General features: G+C 37.8%; 1 pseudogene; it reads left to right on the top strand.

The window, feature by feature from the left end:
- Positions 1 to 11,970: 11,970 nt before the first annotated feature.
- On the top strand, positions 11,971 to 12,454 carry LOC119257125 (60S ribosomal protein L29-like; annotated as a pseudogene).
- Positions 12,455 to 15,636: the final 3,182 nt, after the last annotated feature.

Consider the following 15,636-nt stretch of genomic DNA (forward strand, 5'->3'; position numbering starts at 1 on the left):
TTCATTAGCAAAACAGGGTTACTAATAATACCGTAATTTCAGGTTTTCAGGCCTAGTCTCCTAGCCAGGAGTGATCCCAGGCTCTAGTGTCTCATGAAGCCACAGCAGCAACTTCGCTGGCCCTCTGGCAAGCAAGGGAAAGAGACAGATCTGTTTAGAGAAATAGATATACGTAAAAGCTTACTGAGAAAAGGAACAGAAGCAAAGCAGCTCTCCAGAGGCTGGAGAACAAGGCCAGGGAGGGGCAAGGAAGCTGCTGTGGAATCCTGACTCCAGGAATATGCACCTTCTTTCCCTAATTATTCTAAGGCTCCATCAGTCTCTTTGTGATTGGTTTTTTTCTTGGTGGTTTCTTTAGGACTCTGTCCTAAAGTTTCTGCACCCAGAATTACATCTTGCACCTCAGCCCTTATCTTAAAGAATCATTTTTCTTTATCATCCTTATCCGGGAATGTCCTGTTGCCCCTAGTCCTAGTCCAGGGGGTGTTTGATTAGTCCCTTTTGGAATTTGTTATCCTTATCTCTGAGGCCCTCCTTATTCCTCCCCTCCAAGATATTGTCCTATTCTATTCTGACCCTAGAAGCAGTCTGCTTACTCTATTCACTAAGTTAGGTCTTTCAAACCAGGCAAGTGACATAAGGCAAACTTTCAGAAAGTGGGGGACAAACCTGAAGGGATGAAACAGAAGGTGTGAGGAGGGCACAGTTTTTGAACTGAAGGCAGATTAAAACAAATTAGCCACACATCCTGTTAGGTGGCTTTTCCCAGTCTGTTTGCACAGTTATAACAGAGTATCGTTAATTGGGTAAACAACTGGATAAACAAACAGAAATTTCTTTCTGACCATTCTGGAACCTGAGAAGTTCAAGATCAAACCACAAAAGATTCAGTGTAAGTAAGAAGTGGGGCTTCCTGGTTTATTGATGTCACTTTGTCGTTGTGACCTCACAAGGCAAAAGGGGGAAATTGGGACTTTTTATGGGGTGTCAATCATTCATAGGGCTCCCCCCACAGGCCCTAATCATACTCAAAGGTCTGGCTTCTAAACACTGTCACACTGGATATTAGGGCTCAATATATGAATTGGGCAGGGGAGGACATAATTAATCAGTCCATAGTACATCTAACAGTGAAGAGCCCACTATTTAAGGTCCAGTGGTGAAGACCTTACTTGTGAAGCTATTCTGGTTTTTGGAGTCTGTGGGTTTGGAGAACGGGGTCCTTGGGTTCACTCTGGGAAAGATTTCACCAGAGCACACGGTGAGTTTCAAGGCAAGTTTCTCCACGAGACAGAGACGGTAGTTATATTTAAAGGGCAGGTTTATTAGGGAAGGGATGAAACAGTTAAAGACATTTGCATAGATACAAGTGGACAGGAAGAGCTGCCCCAGAAGGGACAGGTTTGCTAAGAGAGGCCTGCATGGTTGCAGCCTTGACAGGTCACCGGCAGGCAGGAAGCTGCTGCCCTGCAGAGGGAGAGAGTTGGTGAAAAGAGGCACCAGCATAGTCACAGGTGGGCAGTGGAATTGCTGCCCGGAGCCAGCGCAGAGACTGCCCTGATACAGTTCTCTTCTATTCGGAAGGGGCTCATGGAAGGGGCTCATGCCTTGTGAGCTGTCAGTTGGTTGATAATTTTGGATAACTTTGTAGAGTTTGAAAAGGACCAGAGATTCTACAATGGGCTCAATCTCCATATCTTTACCTTTGGATGTGCCTGGGGATACCTACTTGGATGTTATGCTTTGTAATCTAGGTGTCTGAGCCTGAGGACACCAGTCTGCATCTAAGGATACTAGTTTCCACAGCTGTGTCGTCTGTGCCTAAGGATCTTGGTTTCCATAGCTGTGCCAATGGCTATGCTAATCTCTTCTACCCCCACCTCCATATGTGAGCCAGGTTTCTGGTCTTGTGGTGCCTCCTTTTCAGTTTTTTTTCTATTCTTGTCCTCCATCAAAAATGTATACCAAAGAACAGAAGATATTTTAAAATGACTGGTTTGTTCTTTCAATATGGTTACGTATTTTGAGGGGTCTAAACAAATAAGGTATGGAAAAGAAGATTAAACAATATTTTTAAAAAGTGGTGCTAGGAGGAAAAAATGAAGGGTAAAGAACCATTAATACCAATAAGGACAGCCTAATTAAAAAGGTGGGGAAACTTGAACAGCCACTCTCAAAAAAATATACCCAAGTGCTAAATAATCATATGAAATATGCTAAACATCATCATTCACTGGGAGAAAATAAAACCACAATAAGCTATCATTATAAGCCAAAAGAATAGCTATCATGAATATAGTCATTGGTAAAGATGCAGAACAAATGGAACTCTTATACTGCTGATGAGGATATAAAGTATCATAATCACTTTGGAAAGTAGTCATTACTTATCAAAGATCAACATTCATATGACCTGTGACCTAGTAATTTCATATATAGGAAAACACAAACATGTACAACACAAACATGTACAGCAAGACATTTCAAGAATGTGCATAGCTTTATTCTTAGTAACCCTAAACTTGAAATAACAGAAATGTCCATCAACAGAATGAATAAGTAAATTCGGGAAAAAAAAAAACCTAGATATTATTGAGAATAAACAAATTATTGCTGCATTCAAAAATCTCACAAATGTAATATTAAGTAAAATCAACCAGGCATAAAAGAGTACATATTGTATGATTTCTTTTATGTCAAGTTCAAAATAGGCAAAACTAACGGCCATGAACATCAAAGTATTGGTTGCCTTTGGGTGGTAGTCCTACTGGCTTATATATTTAGAAAAGTCCATTTAACTTTATGCATAAGTTACTGAAATTTATTATAATTATTCTATGTTCAATAAGAAAATACTTTTAAAAAGTAAAAAATGTATATCAGAAGTAAAAGTCACCATAGAAATAGGAAAGTGCAGAGTCAATATTACAGAATTTCAAATTCATAGATTTGAATCCACTGCAATACAGAGGGAAACAATAATGAAAAAAACAAAATGGTCATTGAGACCATTGGTCAATGAGACCAAAATGGTCTCATTCTGAGATGAGAAGATGAGAATATGGCAGGAATATAATACAGATACAGTCTACAGTTATCTTGAATAAAAAGAAAATAAAAAGTAGAACTGAAAAAAAAAAAGAGTCACATGGATAATACAATTGCCCCTTAGGCAATTGGTTCCAGGGTGCCCTTGGATACCAAAATCTTCAGATGCTCAAGTCCCACATATAAAATAGTTTAGTATTTATATGTAACATGTGCACACACATTCACACACTTTGAATAATCTCTGGAGAACTTATAACCTAACACAAAGTTAATGTTAATGCTGAAATAATATAGTCATTGAACTATATTATTTAAGGACTAATGACAAGAAAAATGTCTACACCTGTTCAGCACAGAAGCAATTCTTATAGGTATAATTGTATAATACCTATTTTCAGTTCATGTTAAGTCAAATCCTTGGATGCAAAGCCCATGGATACAGAATTACAAATGTAGATACAATATTTTGTTTATGCCTATTGTTATTTTAATTGTTGCTAAATTTTATTGAAATACTGCTATTTTACTTCCGTGTTAGTGTTTTGACATTATAGGATTCCCCCTCAGGTGCAGTCACGATAGCACTCCTGCTGCCAAATCACACATAGTCCTTCACCATGGTCCATTATGCTTGCTCTTGAAAGATTTTTTTTTTTAAATATTCATTGATTAATGCATACAAGAACTGGGGTACAGGCCAGAGGTGCAAGGGGTGAGGGGATTCAGCAGAGACAGAGTGGGGAACAGAACAGGCAGACTGACTGAAATACACTGCTGATGGGAGCAGCGGGTGAGACAGGAGAGGTCTGCTGGGCCATGTGGGTCAGCTCCCTGGCTGGGGATCAAACTCCTGCTGGAGTGGCTGCAGATAGCTTCATAGTGTTGAGATTTAACCCCTTGCACCACCAGGGAGGTCCAGAATGAAAGATTTTAAAAGTGAAAATAATATGACCTAGATTTCCAAAGGACAATTAGGAGAAAAGGTCAGGCAAGGATTCTTGCTGCAAAAATTCTGATTATTGAAAGGAACTTACTGTATAAACTGAAAAAGAAAAGAAATGAAATGAAATATTCAGTCATTACCAACATATGCTTTACTCTAGAGTCCTTACTAGCCTGTAAATAAAAACTCCTCCCCCTAAATAAACTTTATGTTAAAGTAGGATATTAAAATCTTCATGTTGCAGAAATATTAACAGATTGAACATACATCTGAGCAATGATGCTCATCTAGTTAGGCTAAATATCGTATAATAAGTAAAGGACACAATCTTCCTGTAGGGCTTAGCTACGAGCTTGCCAGTTTCTCGATGGCATCAGACAAGCAAGCAGGCCACAAAGCCCATATGTGGGGAGCAGGGACAAGTCTTTATTATAAAGCAGCAGGAGACACACAGTTAGCAGCAGCAGTAGGTTGGCAGGTTCCAGCAGCGGCAGCCCCCTGGGCTCGGGCCACAGCAGCAGCCCCATGCCCCATGAGTAGCCCATGAGTGGCCATGAGAGGCTTTGAGAGTCTCCCAGAAAGAGCCCTATTAGCTTTTATAAGATTTATAGACAGAGCAGGCACAGGGCCAAATTTAGGCCTATACTCGCACATGTGAACAATACATCAAGGTCACATTATTTACTGCTCTCTGCACATGAGGACTGCATCTCAAGGCTACATGTTATCTACTAGACCACCTGTGCTGGAAGGTCATGGCAAAAAACACTCTGAGAAAACTGTTTTCCCACAGGCCCTACACCTCCACACAGCTGCTCTCACTTCAGACACAAGCTGCAAATTTGAGGGTTTACTTACAGTGGCCTATGGATTTGTTCACAATGCACAATTCAACCCTAGATCTGTGGAGTCCTCCTTAAGGCAAAGCCTGTGACACTGAGCTTGTTCATGCTGTCTTGCTGCAGGGAAGAAAATCTAATCAGAGAGAAAAGGGTTGGCTGAGAACACTTGTTTTCTCCCACCAACTCGGAATCAACTCTCTTTCTCTCTCTCTCTTTTTCATAAGGAGGGAAGACTGAATCAAAGGTATCTTACTCTATCGGAAATCTCTTCATGTAGGAAAATAAAGCCAACAGCTAGAAGATTCTTCAGTCTCATCTTTGTCAATAATGACTATCTTAGGTCAAAAAGGTAAATTTGAAGTCTTGTTAATGATGGAAAAAGGAGATGACTGATGCCATAAAATTAACAGACTGTCCTCTGCAAACAATGTAGAAATAAACCATGACAGAAATAAACCATGGCACTTGCATAGTTAAAAGAATAAAAACATTAATCCACAAGGACAAAGAAAATTATAAAAAACTGGACTCCAAAATTTGGGAGGTATATAAGTGGAATAATCATAACAGAAAGCTAAGTGACTTTTTGGAGAGAAACCAGGGTAAATAAAACAACTCAGGTAATAAAACACCAAAAAAGCTCAGGAATGGAAGGTACGCACTCTCTCCAGAAGGAAAGCTGTAGGGACATGGGGATAACCCATAAAATTAAAAGATTGGCAAAAAAGTCACAGGCAAAAGTATTAGAATCAAAGAAGCATAGATCCCCTTTTTAAGGCTATTTAACAACAGATTAACCATCTCTCACTACAGCTGAGGTGTTGATTTCTGGAAAGCAGCCCTAGAGAGCAAAAACAGCTGACAACAATGAGCTGCTGTACTGTTGAAGCAGGAATACTGAAAGTCTGCATGCTGAATTATAAGAACACCCCTTCTTAGCCCCATCAGTACCCTGACAATTACCACAGGCAGAAGATTATTGGGAGAACTAAGCAGCCCATAGGGAATGTTGAAAATCCTTTTCTAATCACCCTTCAGTAAATGCAGGAAGTCAGTGAATTTTGCCAAAGTAGATACAGCTTCCCATAAGCATTTTACAAACTCTTATATATAAATAGATTGCCTAAGTCATTAAATACTTTGAACAAAGCCTCTAACTTTTGTTGTTGTTACTTTTCCTTCTTCTTTTCAGATTAAGAGTGGAACAGAATAATTTATCATGATCTAGAAAATTTAGCTCTGAAGCTCCATCATTGTGCAAGAGGAGTGCATCGCTTAATGCATGATTTAAGTATGTACAAATATTAATAATCCCAATAAACACTTTTATAAGTCATTTATTGAAATTCAACAGTCACTCAAAAAACAAAGAAAATGAAAATAAAATTTTGATTACTTGCCATCATGAAGCAACTGTCACCGTTTTCTGAAAGGAAATTTACTTACCCTCAAGAAGACACATATTAGGAAGTAACCAAACTGTTATTTATAATGTGTGGGGTAAGGTAAAAAATCAGGCTTTTCTGCCCTCCCGCCATCAGGATAGATGAGGGAACCCTATGATCCTGAATGCATGCCTGATGGCGGGCACCTGAAGTGGGTACACCTGGGCCAAGACTGTGCTTTTAAGGATGGTGTCACAGGGACGCCAGTAGAAGCCGAAAGAGAAGCAGCCCAAAGCAGAAGCAGAGAACGCCAGAGAGCCCAGATAGAGTGAAGATTTGCTGGGGGCTGGGAGGCCTGCCAGCCTCCCAACACCCCAGCACCCCTTCCTGCCACGTACCCTCTGAACCCCAATAAAAACCTGCAAAACCACTGAGGACTCTGACTCCTCCTTTACCCAGTCTGCATGCGATCAGAAAACCTGCACTGTGTCCTGTTCCTGACCTTATAAATGAAATATAAGACTAGGACTGAATATCAATATCATTCCATAGCAACAAAGTAGAATAGTAAAAAATAAAAAAAGTAACTTGTCATATATTTACTAAAATTATGATAGATTAAAAGCACAAATAAGAAATACATATGAAAGTGAAGATTATGTCAAGAACTTTCAACTAATAAGGAAAAATATGAAAGGAAGATACATAACCAAACTAAGAAATAATGCCAGATTATTAAATGTTTGAATTATAGCCATTAATTAAAATCCCAAAGGCATAAAGAGTTAGATCAAATGAAATAGGAAGAGATTAAATTTATATATAAAATTACTGTTTTGAAATTAAACTCAGGATACAAATGAGCAAAGTGCTGAGCAAACAATTCACAAAATAAAGAATACTATTTTAGTAAACAGGCATTCAAATATTTAGCCTTAATTATATCTCAAACACAGACTGCAGCAATATATTTGTTTACTATATTAGTAAAATTAAATTAAATGATGCATATTTTGGCAGAAAATATCTTAAAATTGGCAAAAACTGAAGAAAGTAAACATGTCCTCAGGCAAGGATAACAGAGAAAAATATGAAGCATTCAAAAAAGTACCAGTAAGAGTAGGAAACAAACACAAGTCTCAGTTCATTGAAAAAAATGCTAAAATCCTAACTAAATAATTTACTCAAACGAAGTAATTTGGCACTTACTGTAATGGTGAAAAAGATTTGCTTTGTTAATTCAAATCAGTGCAACAAATATTTCCCATTTCTTTAGTATATGTTATTTTTCTGTTCTACAGAAAATTAAAAGTTGAGTAATAAATACATAATTCTGTTTTTTTTAAGAATTTATGATCTTCTGCCAGTCAGGAAGTGAAGCAGTAAAAAACAAATTTTAATGATACATAATACATAATTTTAGAGGATAATGAAACTAATATGTATATAGATAGATAGATAGATAGATAGATAGATAGATAGATAGATAGATATAGATATACATAGCGTTATCTAAAGATATAGATATGCAGTGTTATAAGTTGTAAATGGTTGAAAACCCTTTTTTGAAAGAAGCTTGGCATTTCATATAATAAGCCATAATTGTTTCAGAACTCTTTGTTCAGTAAGTCTATTGCTATAGGTTTAGTCAAAGAAAAAAAAATCAAAAGGTAAAAAAAATCAGAATGAAGTTGTTTAATTTATTGCAAGGTTATCTAGGAAGTAAAAAACTGGAGGCAATTCATTGGAAAACTGGTTACACTGAATAATAATTATGAAGGTGGCAGAAATGAAGAAAAAAATTTAACACACTTGTAAAATTCGAGATAGATGATTTTAGTATTCACTAAGTCTATTTTAAAGGTACAAATCTGGAAGTAAATAACATAGTAGAGATGCATATATTGAGATTAGGGTGATTTTCACTTACAGTCAACATTTTATCACTGAAAATATTGATTTCCCAGGGGCAAACATTCTTTAGAGCTATTTAATGTTTTTGATTCTTTAATAATTCAGATAATGTAAATAAAATAATTTTAGACCCTTTGTGAATACAAGTTAGAGAATCAAGCTTTTTTAGATTTACAACTTATCAATAAATCCAATTGAGGTGATTGACAAAAAAGGGGCTTAAAGGTTTTATTCTGCTGCATTTGTTAAGGTCACATAACAGTATTTTGTTCAGAGTAATTTAATGTACCCAGAATTGTGAAGCAGAGCATGCAGGTAGAAATTCAGGCTGGAAGCTGATTACAGACAGATGAAGGTGCCACATGTTAACCTCAGATGTTAGCATTACCTATGGCAGGTGGCCATTCCCAACTACTTTATTATAGGAAAAAAGGTGCAGGACTGGGTCTGTCAGTTCTGGGAACATGCCATCAACTGAGCCAGGAATGACTCAGGAACTCAACCTACCCAGTCTGTGCATGACATTCTGGGACCATAGAGATCCTACACATGATGTAGTTTGGACCAGATGTAAGATGCAAGGATTTCTGCAGACTTCTATTTTTTAAGATTTATTTATTTATGCATACAAGAAGTGAGGTACAGGCCAGAGGTGGGGGGGTGAAAGGATTCACCAGAGACAGAGTAGGGAACAGAACAGGCAGACTCACTGAAACACATTGCTGAGGGGAGCAGCGGGCAAGTCAGGAGAGGTCTGCTGTGCCATGTGGGTAGCTCCCTGGCAGGGGATCAAACTCATGCTGTAATGCCTGCAGATTACTTCATAGGTTGCATCTTAACCCCTTGCACCACCAGGGAGGCCTACTTACAGACTATTGAGGATGAAGTTTTCTTGCTCTCAAGAGAGAAACACAAAGCTATGTATTGCTTCTTTGGTTATCAAGGCATTAGAATGACCACATGGGATTTCATCAACCACTTTGCTATCGACTGGGAACTCCAATGCTGAAAAACAAAGTCCACATTGAGGAAAGCAGAACCAAAGTAATTAGAAACTGGTGGAGACTCAGGCTTAAATATGACCCGACCTTTCTGTTTCTGGACTTTCAGGTTCAAAAGCCAATAAACAATGATAATCTAAGTATGAAACAACCTAAGCATGGTACACTGTGTGACTTTCCCCAAAAGCAGAGCATTCTTAAGAAAACTTTCATGAAACAAAATGGTATAAAGCAAAGAACCAATTACCCTCATTTACGTGGAAGTTACATCAGCATTCCCAGATCCAAAAAAAGAGCCTACCAAGCCTACCAAGTAACATTAAACCTAAAATAACATCATGATATAGCAAAAGCAGAAATGGTTTAGAGAAATACACAGCCTATGCAGAGCAGTCCTCAGGGAGGGAGCATGGCGTACACCCCGCCTCTAATGGCTGCTGAAAAAAATTAAAAATTGCTGAACACTATTTTTTCTTTTCACCTATTATCATAAAAGTGAAAATTCTCTTAAATTTCTTTTGTTATTAACATTTCATAAAAGCAAAGTGGGGTAATGCAAACTTTCAAAAAGGAGGGGTACCTTCATGTAAATAAAAGTTATTCATACATATGTATATGCTATAAAGCTGCTTATTAAGTGATACTGGAATGTGAATATATCATCCATCAAATAATTCTAATAATATTTCCAAGTTTTTTCTTTATTTTTAGAAAGTGTTATGATGATTTTTTCCTTTGATATGATGGTCTCTAGCTAAGTGATACTAGCTTGAGTCATGATTTGATAACAGAAACATTCAATTTATTCCAAAATCTTCCATAGCATTTTATAGTGATTGCATGACAAATAGAGAAATGTAATTCATTACACAGAATCTGTAAGATGGTGCTAAAATAACAAAAAATATACTCAAAAATATTTCTATCTTACAATACTCTATATCTTTTGTATATTATATATGTCTATATTATTTATGTCAATTCATAAAAAATTTTGCTGGAATAAAATGTTTAATTTATTGATTTTTATTAGTCTTCAAACCATAAGTAGACCTAATGTTTGAAAAAAAAAGACAATTTGAAAGAACTTCATTTATTGAATATTTCACTTGTGATACTAATTTTTGGTAAGTTAGCAGTGAACATAGTATTTTCTATTGGAATTATTTTGCTTCAAATATTATATCACATGTTGTTATTTCTATATCTTCTACATATCAATGGCTTCAATACTCTACCCCTCTCCAAATCAACTTTTTTTTGCCATGTACTTTGCATTCTTTCTCTGGGCTCCACCAAGTACCTTGCTTAAGCAAATATGATATTAGTGTGATGCAAGCAGAGGTTTGAAAGAATAAGAGGGACTGGACATGTGATTACTCCTCTGCTTGTATAATGAGGTCATACCTGGGCTAACCTTTTAGAGAATGACACGTGTGGAACAGAATTGAATGACTCAAGTTATCCAAGTCAGGACCATCCCCAAGAGGAGTTAGCAAAGCACTCTGAGCAAAATCACCTAGTGACATGAAGCTGACAGCTGTCACATGGACAAACCCAGCTGAGATCATCTAAAGCCCACAAAATCATAACTACGTAGATTCTATTATTGTATGCCACAGAATGTATGGCCCTACAGACCAGAATGCAAATTTCCTTTTGTTAATTAATTGTACTTCTTTTCACTACTATTATACTTTTTAAAAATCACTGAAAAAGATTTTAAAAATCTAGTTTTCGTGGTTTAAATTCACAAAACGACAACCCAATTTAGTGCTGTTTGAGCGGATTGTCTGCTACCTACAGCCAAAAGCAACATAAATGATGCAATATGTGCTTTCCTTTCGGGAAGCAGTAGGAAAGCATTGAGTGCTACTGACACTTCAAAGTCTCACAAGCATAATGACCAATATTTTGTTCATATTTTCTGCATATTTGCTTGACCCAGAAGCAAATTTTCTAATTTGAATATATCTCCCCTGCTTGCTTCTTACACTGAGCCAAGAAAGATCACATGACTTTAACATCTTAGAGTAGTAATAATCTGAGATCAACATCCAATAAAGTCTATAAGGCTAGTGGAAACTTGCACTAATTTAACTTTTGTAAATAAATTTGATAGCTGCTGAATTTGAAATTTGGAGAAAAACTTACACCTTAAGAGACTTTTAAAAAGCTATTATCTAGCAAAGTGAAAATGTGCATCTGTACTGCACTTACCAGCCTTTTAAGAGGAAATAAACTTGACAAATATTATCTTTATTCTAGGAAATTAATTAGAGAGAAATTTCACTTTAAAATATGACCTGTTGGGCCTCCCCGGTGGCGCAGCGGTTGAACGCTGGGTTGCGAAGCTGCCCGTGGTCTCTGCGGCGCCGGTTCGATCCCCGGCTGCTCCCCGGCCACCAGAGGAGGGTCCCACATGGCGCGCAGACCTCTCCTGCCGCCCGCTGCTCCCCTCAGCAGTGTACTTCGGTCCTTCTGCCTGCTCTGCTCCCCGCTCTGGCTCTGGTGAATTCTCTCACCCTCCCGCGCTTCGGACTGTACCCAGTGCTTGTATAAACAAACAAACAAACAAACAAATAAATAAATAAAACATGCCTCTATTAAAAAAAAAATTAGACCTTAAAATATGACCTGTTTCAGTGAGAAAACATCTGAAATAGTGACTGTAGCATCAGAATGAGGAGAAACTGGGCTTTAAATTGTTGCACTGAAAATGAAAACAAAACATCAATTATCCTTTTTGAGGTTTTCTATTATTATTTTAATTTTTATTGAAGCAACATTGGTTACAAATTGCATAGATTAAGAATTATAACATTAGTTTCTTTCTCTTCCAGCTCAAGGCGCCTGGGGAGCCGCGGGCCTCGGTGCAGACATGGCCAAGTCCAAGAACCACACCACACACAACCAATCCCGAAAATGGCACAGACATGGCATCAAGAAACCCCAATTCCAAAGATACGAATCTCGTAAGGGGGTAGATCCCATAAGGAACATGCGCTTTGCCAAGAAGCATAACAAGAAGGGCGTGAAGAAGATGCAGGCCAACAATGCCAAGGCCATGAGTGCACGTGCTGAGGCTATCAAGGCCTTGTAAAGACCAAGACGGTCAGGGCTAACATCCCAAAGGGCAGCAGCCGCAAGTTCAGCCGACTGGCCTACATCGCTCACCCCAAGCTTGAGAAACATGAACGTGCCCCCATCGCCAAGGGTCTCAGGCTTTCGCGGCCAAAGTGCAAGGCTCAAACCCAGGCCAAGGATGCGGCTGCAGCACAGGTCCCCAAAGGAACACAGGCCCCCGCAAAGCCTTAAGAATAGAGAACGCTGTCTGCCCGTGTGAGGACAGAAGGACTGGTGTCACCCCTAGGCTGCTGTCTACAGGGCACTGGTGTCTTCCTGTGCTATTTGTACAAATAAATCTGAAGCAGGAAAAAAAAAAAGAAAAAGAATTATAACATTAGATATTGAGAATAATTTTAAAAATTAAAGAGGCTTCATAAGTTGTTAAGTATCATAAAATATAAACAGCATATACAGTCTATACACAGTCACAGTCAAGTTAGGAAGTATTGAACTTATGTAAGTTGGAGAACAGTAGAGCTATGCCTGTTACAATACATAGCTGGACACTAAGTACGTCTTTTCATCTCCCCTAGTATATATGTTCTGCACATGTTTGGTGTTTTTTTAAGATTTCTCTTTTTTTATTTATGCATATAAGAACTGGGGTGTAGGCCAGAGGTGTGGGGGGTGAGAGGATTCACCAGATGCAGAGTGGGGAGCAGAACAGGCAGATCTACTGAAATGCACTGATGAGGGAAGAGGGGTTTGGGGGAGACAGGAGAGGTCTGCTGTACCATGTGGGTTAGCTCCCTGGCCTGGGATTGAACTCATGTTACAGTGGTTGGCAATAGCTTGATTGAGCTGAGATTTTAACCCTTGTGCCACCAGGGAAGCCCAAGTGTGGCAATTTCTTATGGAAGCAATAGGAAAATAATACACATAGGTATAAAACAATAATACAGTTGTGGATTGTTAAAGTACATGTGTTTATGTACATATCTTATAGATTTACATTTTCTGATTAAGCCTTTGGAACAGAATAGGTAAAATTATGAAATCACATAGAGTAACATTTCCTCCTGAAACATTATACTAGAATCAGTTGCTCCATTTTATTATCTGAGTATATTTTATTTGTGGGGAAAAAATCACTTAAGGAAGAGTGACAGGAAAATAATAAAACTTCAGAATTCTGAGATACAAAAACGAACTAAAAATTGTCTCAGGAAATGAAAATAGCTAAGAGCAACCAGATTTAAAATATATATCTTGATGGACAAAGGAGATATGTAAAATGAAAAAAAATAATAAACGAGAGAGGGGAATATTGTTTCCATTTCTGTTTTATGTTTTGAATGTATGCAGTCTTACCTGATGCATTTTATGTTAAAGAGAACTTTATAGAGAGATATATTTTATCAGCTACACAGAGCTTCTTTAGTTAACTTTTTAAAATGATTTTCATGTAGTTAATTTGATAAATTATAGTATTTCTAAACAAAAATCTGGACAATTCATTTTTATGCCAGCTGAAAAAAAAAAGATTGAACTTTTCCCTACAATAATTTTAGTGATTATTTTATAATTTCCAAAGAGGAATCTTCTATTTACTATGAAATGTTTATTTGAAAATAACACTGATCATCTGAAGTCTATCAGTTATGTAAAGAAAAAGATATGGAATAGGAAAAAAAATTGGTTTGGTAAATTTTAATAATCATTCTATCCAGTTAATTATTTAGGCCTTATATAATAAAAATTTACCTTTTAATGATGAAATAGAAATTTGAATTCAATTTGACTCTGTAGACATAAGGAAACCATTGAAAGCTTTTAAGTAGTGGAGTAATATGACATTTCACATTCAAGTAAACTCACTCTGAAAATAATAAGAATGGCAGAATAGAGAATAATCCTTAAATCAGAGAAAAAGTTATATAGATCTGAATAAGTTCCAACTCTGACAGCAGTAAGTAGACTTGACAAGATGATTATTAATTTATTCTGGGAGTAGAGAGAGTAGGGAATTATCCACTCTTTCCTGGGTGGCTAGTTGGAAATGCTCCCTGACATAAAAACACAAAAGTCAGAAATGGTGTCGGGGTGAAGTTTGAAAATAAGAGTTCAATCTGACAAGGCAGGATTGCACATGCTTCTAAGTAGCCAGCTGGAAATATCCAGTAAGTTGGAACTTAGTAGAGAAGTTAAGTATGGAAACATAGATTTCAGTATTTCAGCTGATCCATCAGTGATCCCATGGGATGATGTCGGTTAGGAGAGTTGTATAATTGAGAACATGTCCAGAAAAAATAGCCTAAATGACACAAATACTTGGAAGGTGGGTTGAGGGTGGAGGGTGGTATGGCAAGAATCCAAAGAAGAGTGTGGGAAGAACAGAACAGTAAGAAGAGACACAGGTCAGACGATGTAAGAAGCCAAAGAAGAAGAAAGGGTCAAGAGAAAAGGAATCTGGGCCTCCCTGGTGGCATAAGGGGTTAAGATGCAACCTTTGAAGCGATCTGCAGCCACTGAAGCATGAGCTTAATCCCCGGCCAGGGAGGTGACCCTCACATGGTGCAGCAGACCTCTCCTGACTCGCCCGCTGCTCCCCTCAGCAGTGTATTTCAGTCAGTCTGCCTGTTCTGTTCCCCACTCTGTCTCTGGTGAATCCTCTCACCCCCCGCACCTCTGGCCTGTACCCTAGTTCTTGTATGCATAAATAAATAAATCTTAAAAAAAAAAAGAGAGAGAGAGAGAAAAGTGATCAATGCTGTCCAACAGGATGAGAACTTAGACTTCATTGGCTCAATCCTCCATGTTTTCATAACACACAGTCTTCTCATATATTAAACCATGTGAATTATTCAGGCAGAAATACTTTTATTTCTGTTTCAAGGAATATTAGACAGCAATTTTGCTCCAATATTAAGTGAATTATGACAAATTGCTGTGCTGTCTTCCAGCTTTCTGTCAATCTTTAGTAAAAACAAAGCACCTTGGCACGCTTTCCAGATGTACACACAAAATAAAATCATTTGTTTCTATGTAAACAAAATATCCACCTTTCATTATTAGGAGTGTAGAGAATAACCAAATATGCATTAGTATCTGATTTTTCTGACTAAAAACATTTACCCAGGACAATACAAGCACAAGGAAACTGTGGTGAACCATTCAACCCTTACTGCAAGTCCTGGAGTGGACTGACATGGAAAGCACAGTGATCAGACTTACACTGGGAATTAGAACCAAGAAACCCAGCAGGAGGAGCAGTAAGAGAGGATGTAAGTAAGCCAGCGTGGAGCAAGAGGAACAGATATGCCAAGTACAAAAAGCCCTGATTCCCCAGAGGGATCTAGAAAGGGAGCTGCTCTATTCCTGTGAGATTCTTTCTCCCCATAATGATTCTTTTAAGACTCTCCCTTTTACTC

Source organism: Talpa occidentalis, unplaced genomic scaffold, assembly GCF_014898055.3.
Source record: "Talpa occidentalis isolate TD23 unplaced genomic scaffold, MPIMG_talOcc4v2.1 talOcc4.4, whole genome shotgun sequence".
Classification (NCBI taxonomy): domain Eukaryota; kingdom Metazoa; phylum Chordata; class Mammalia; order Eulipotyphla; family Talpidae; genus Talpa; species Talpa occidentalis.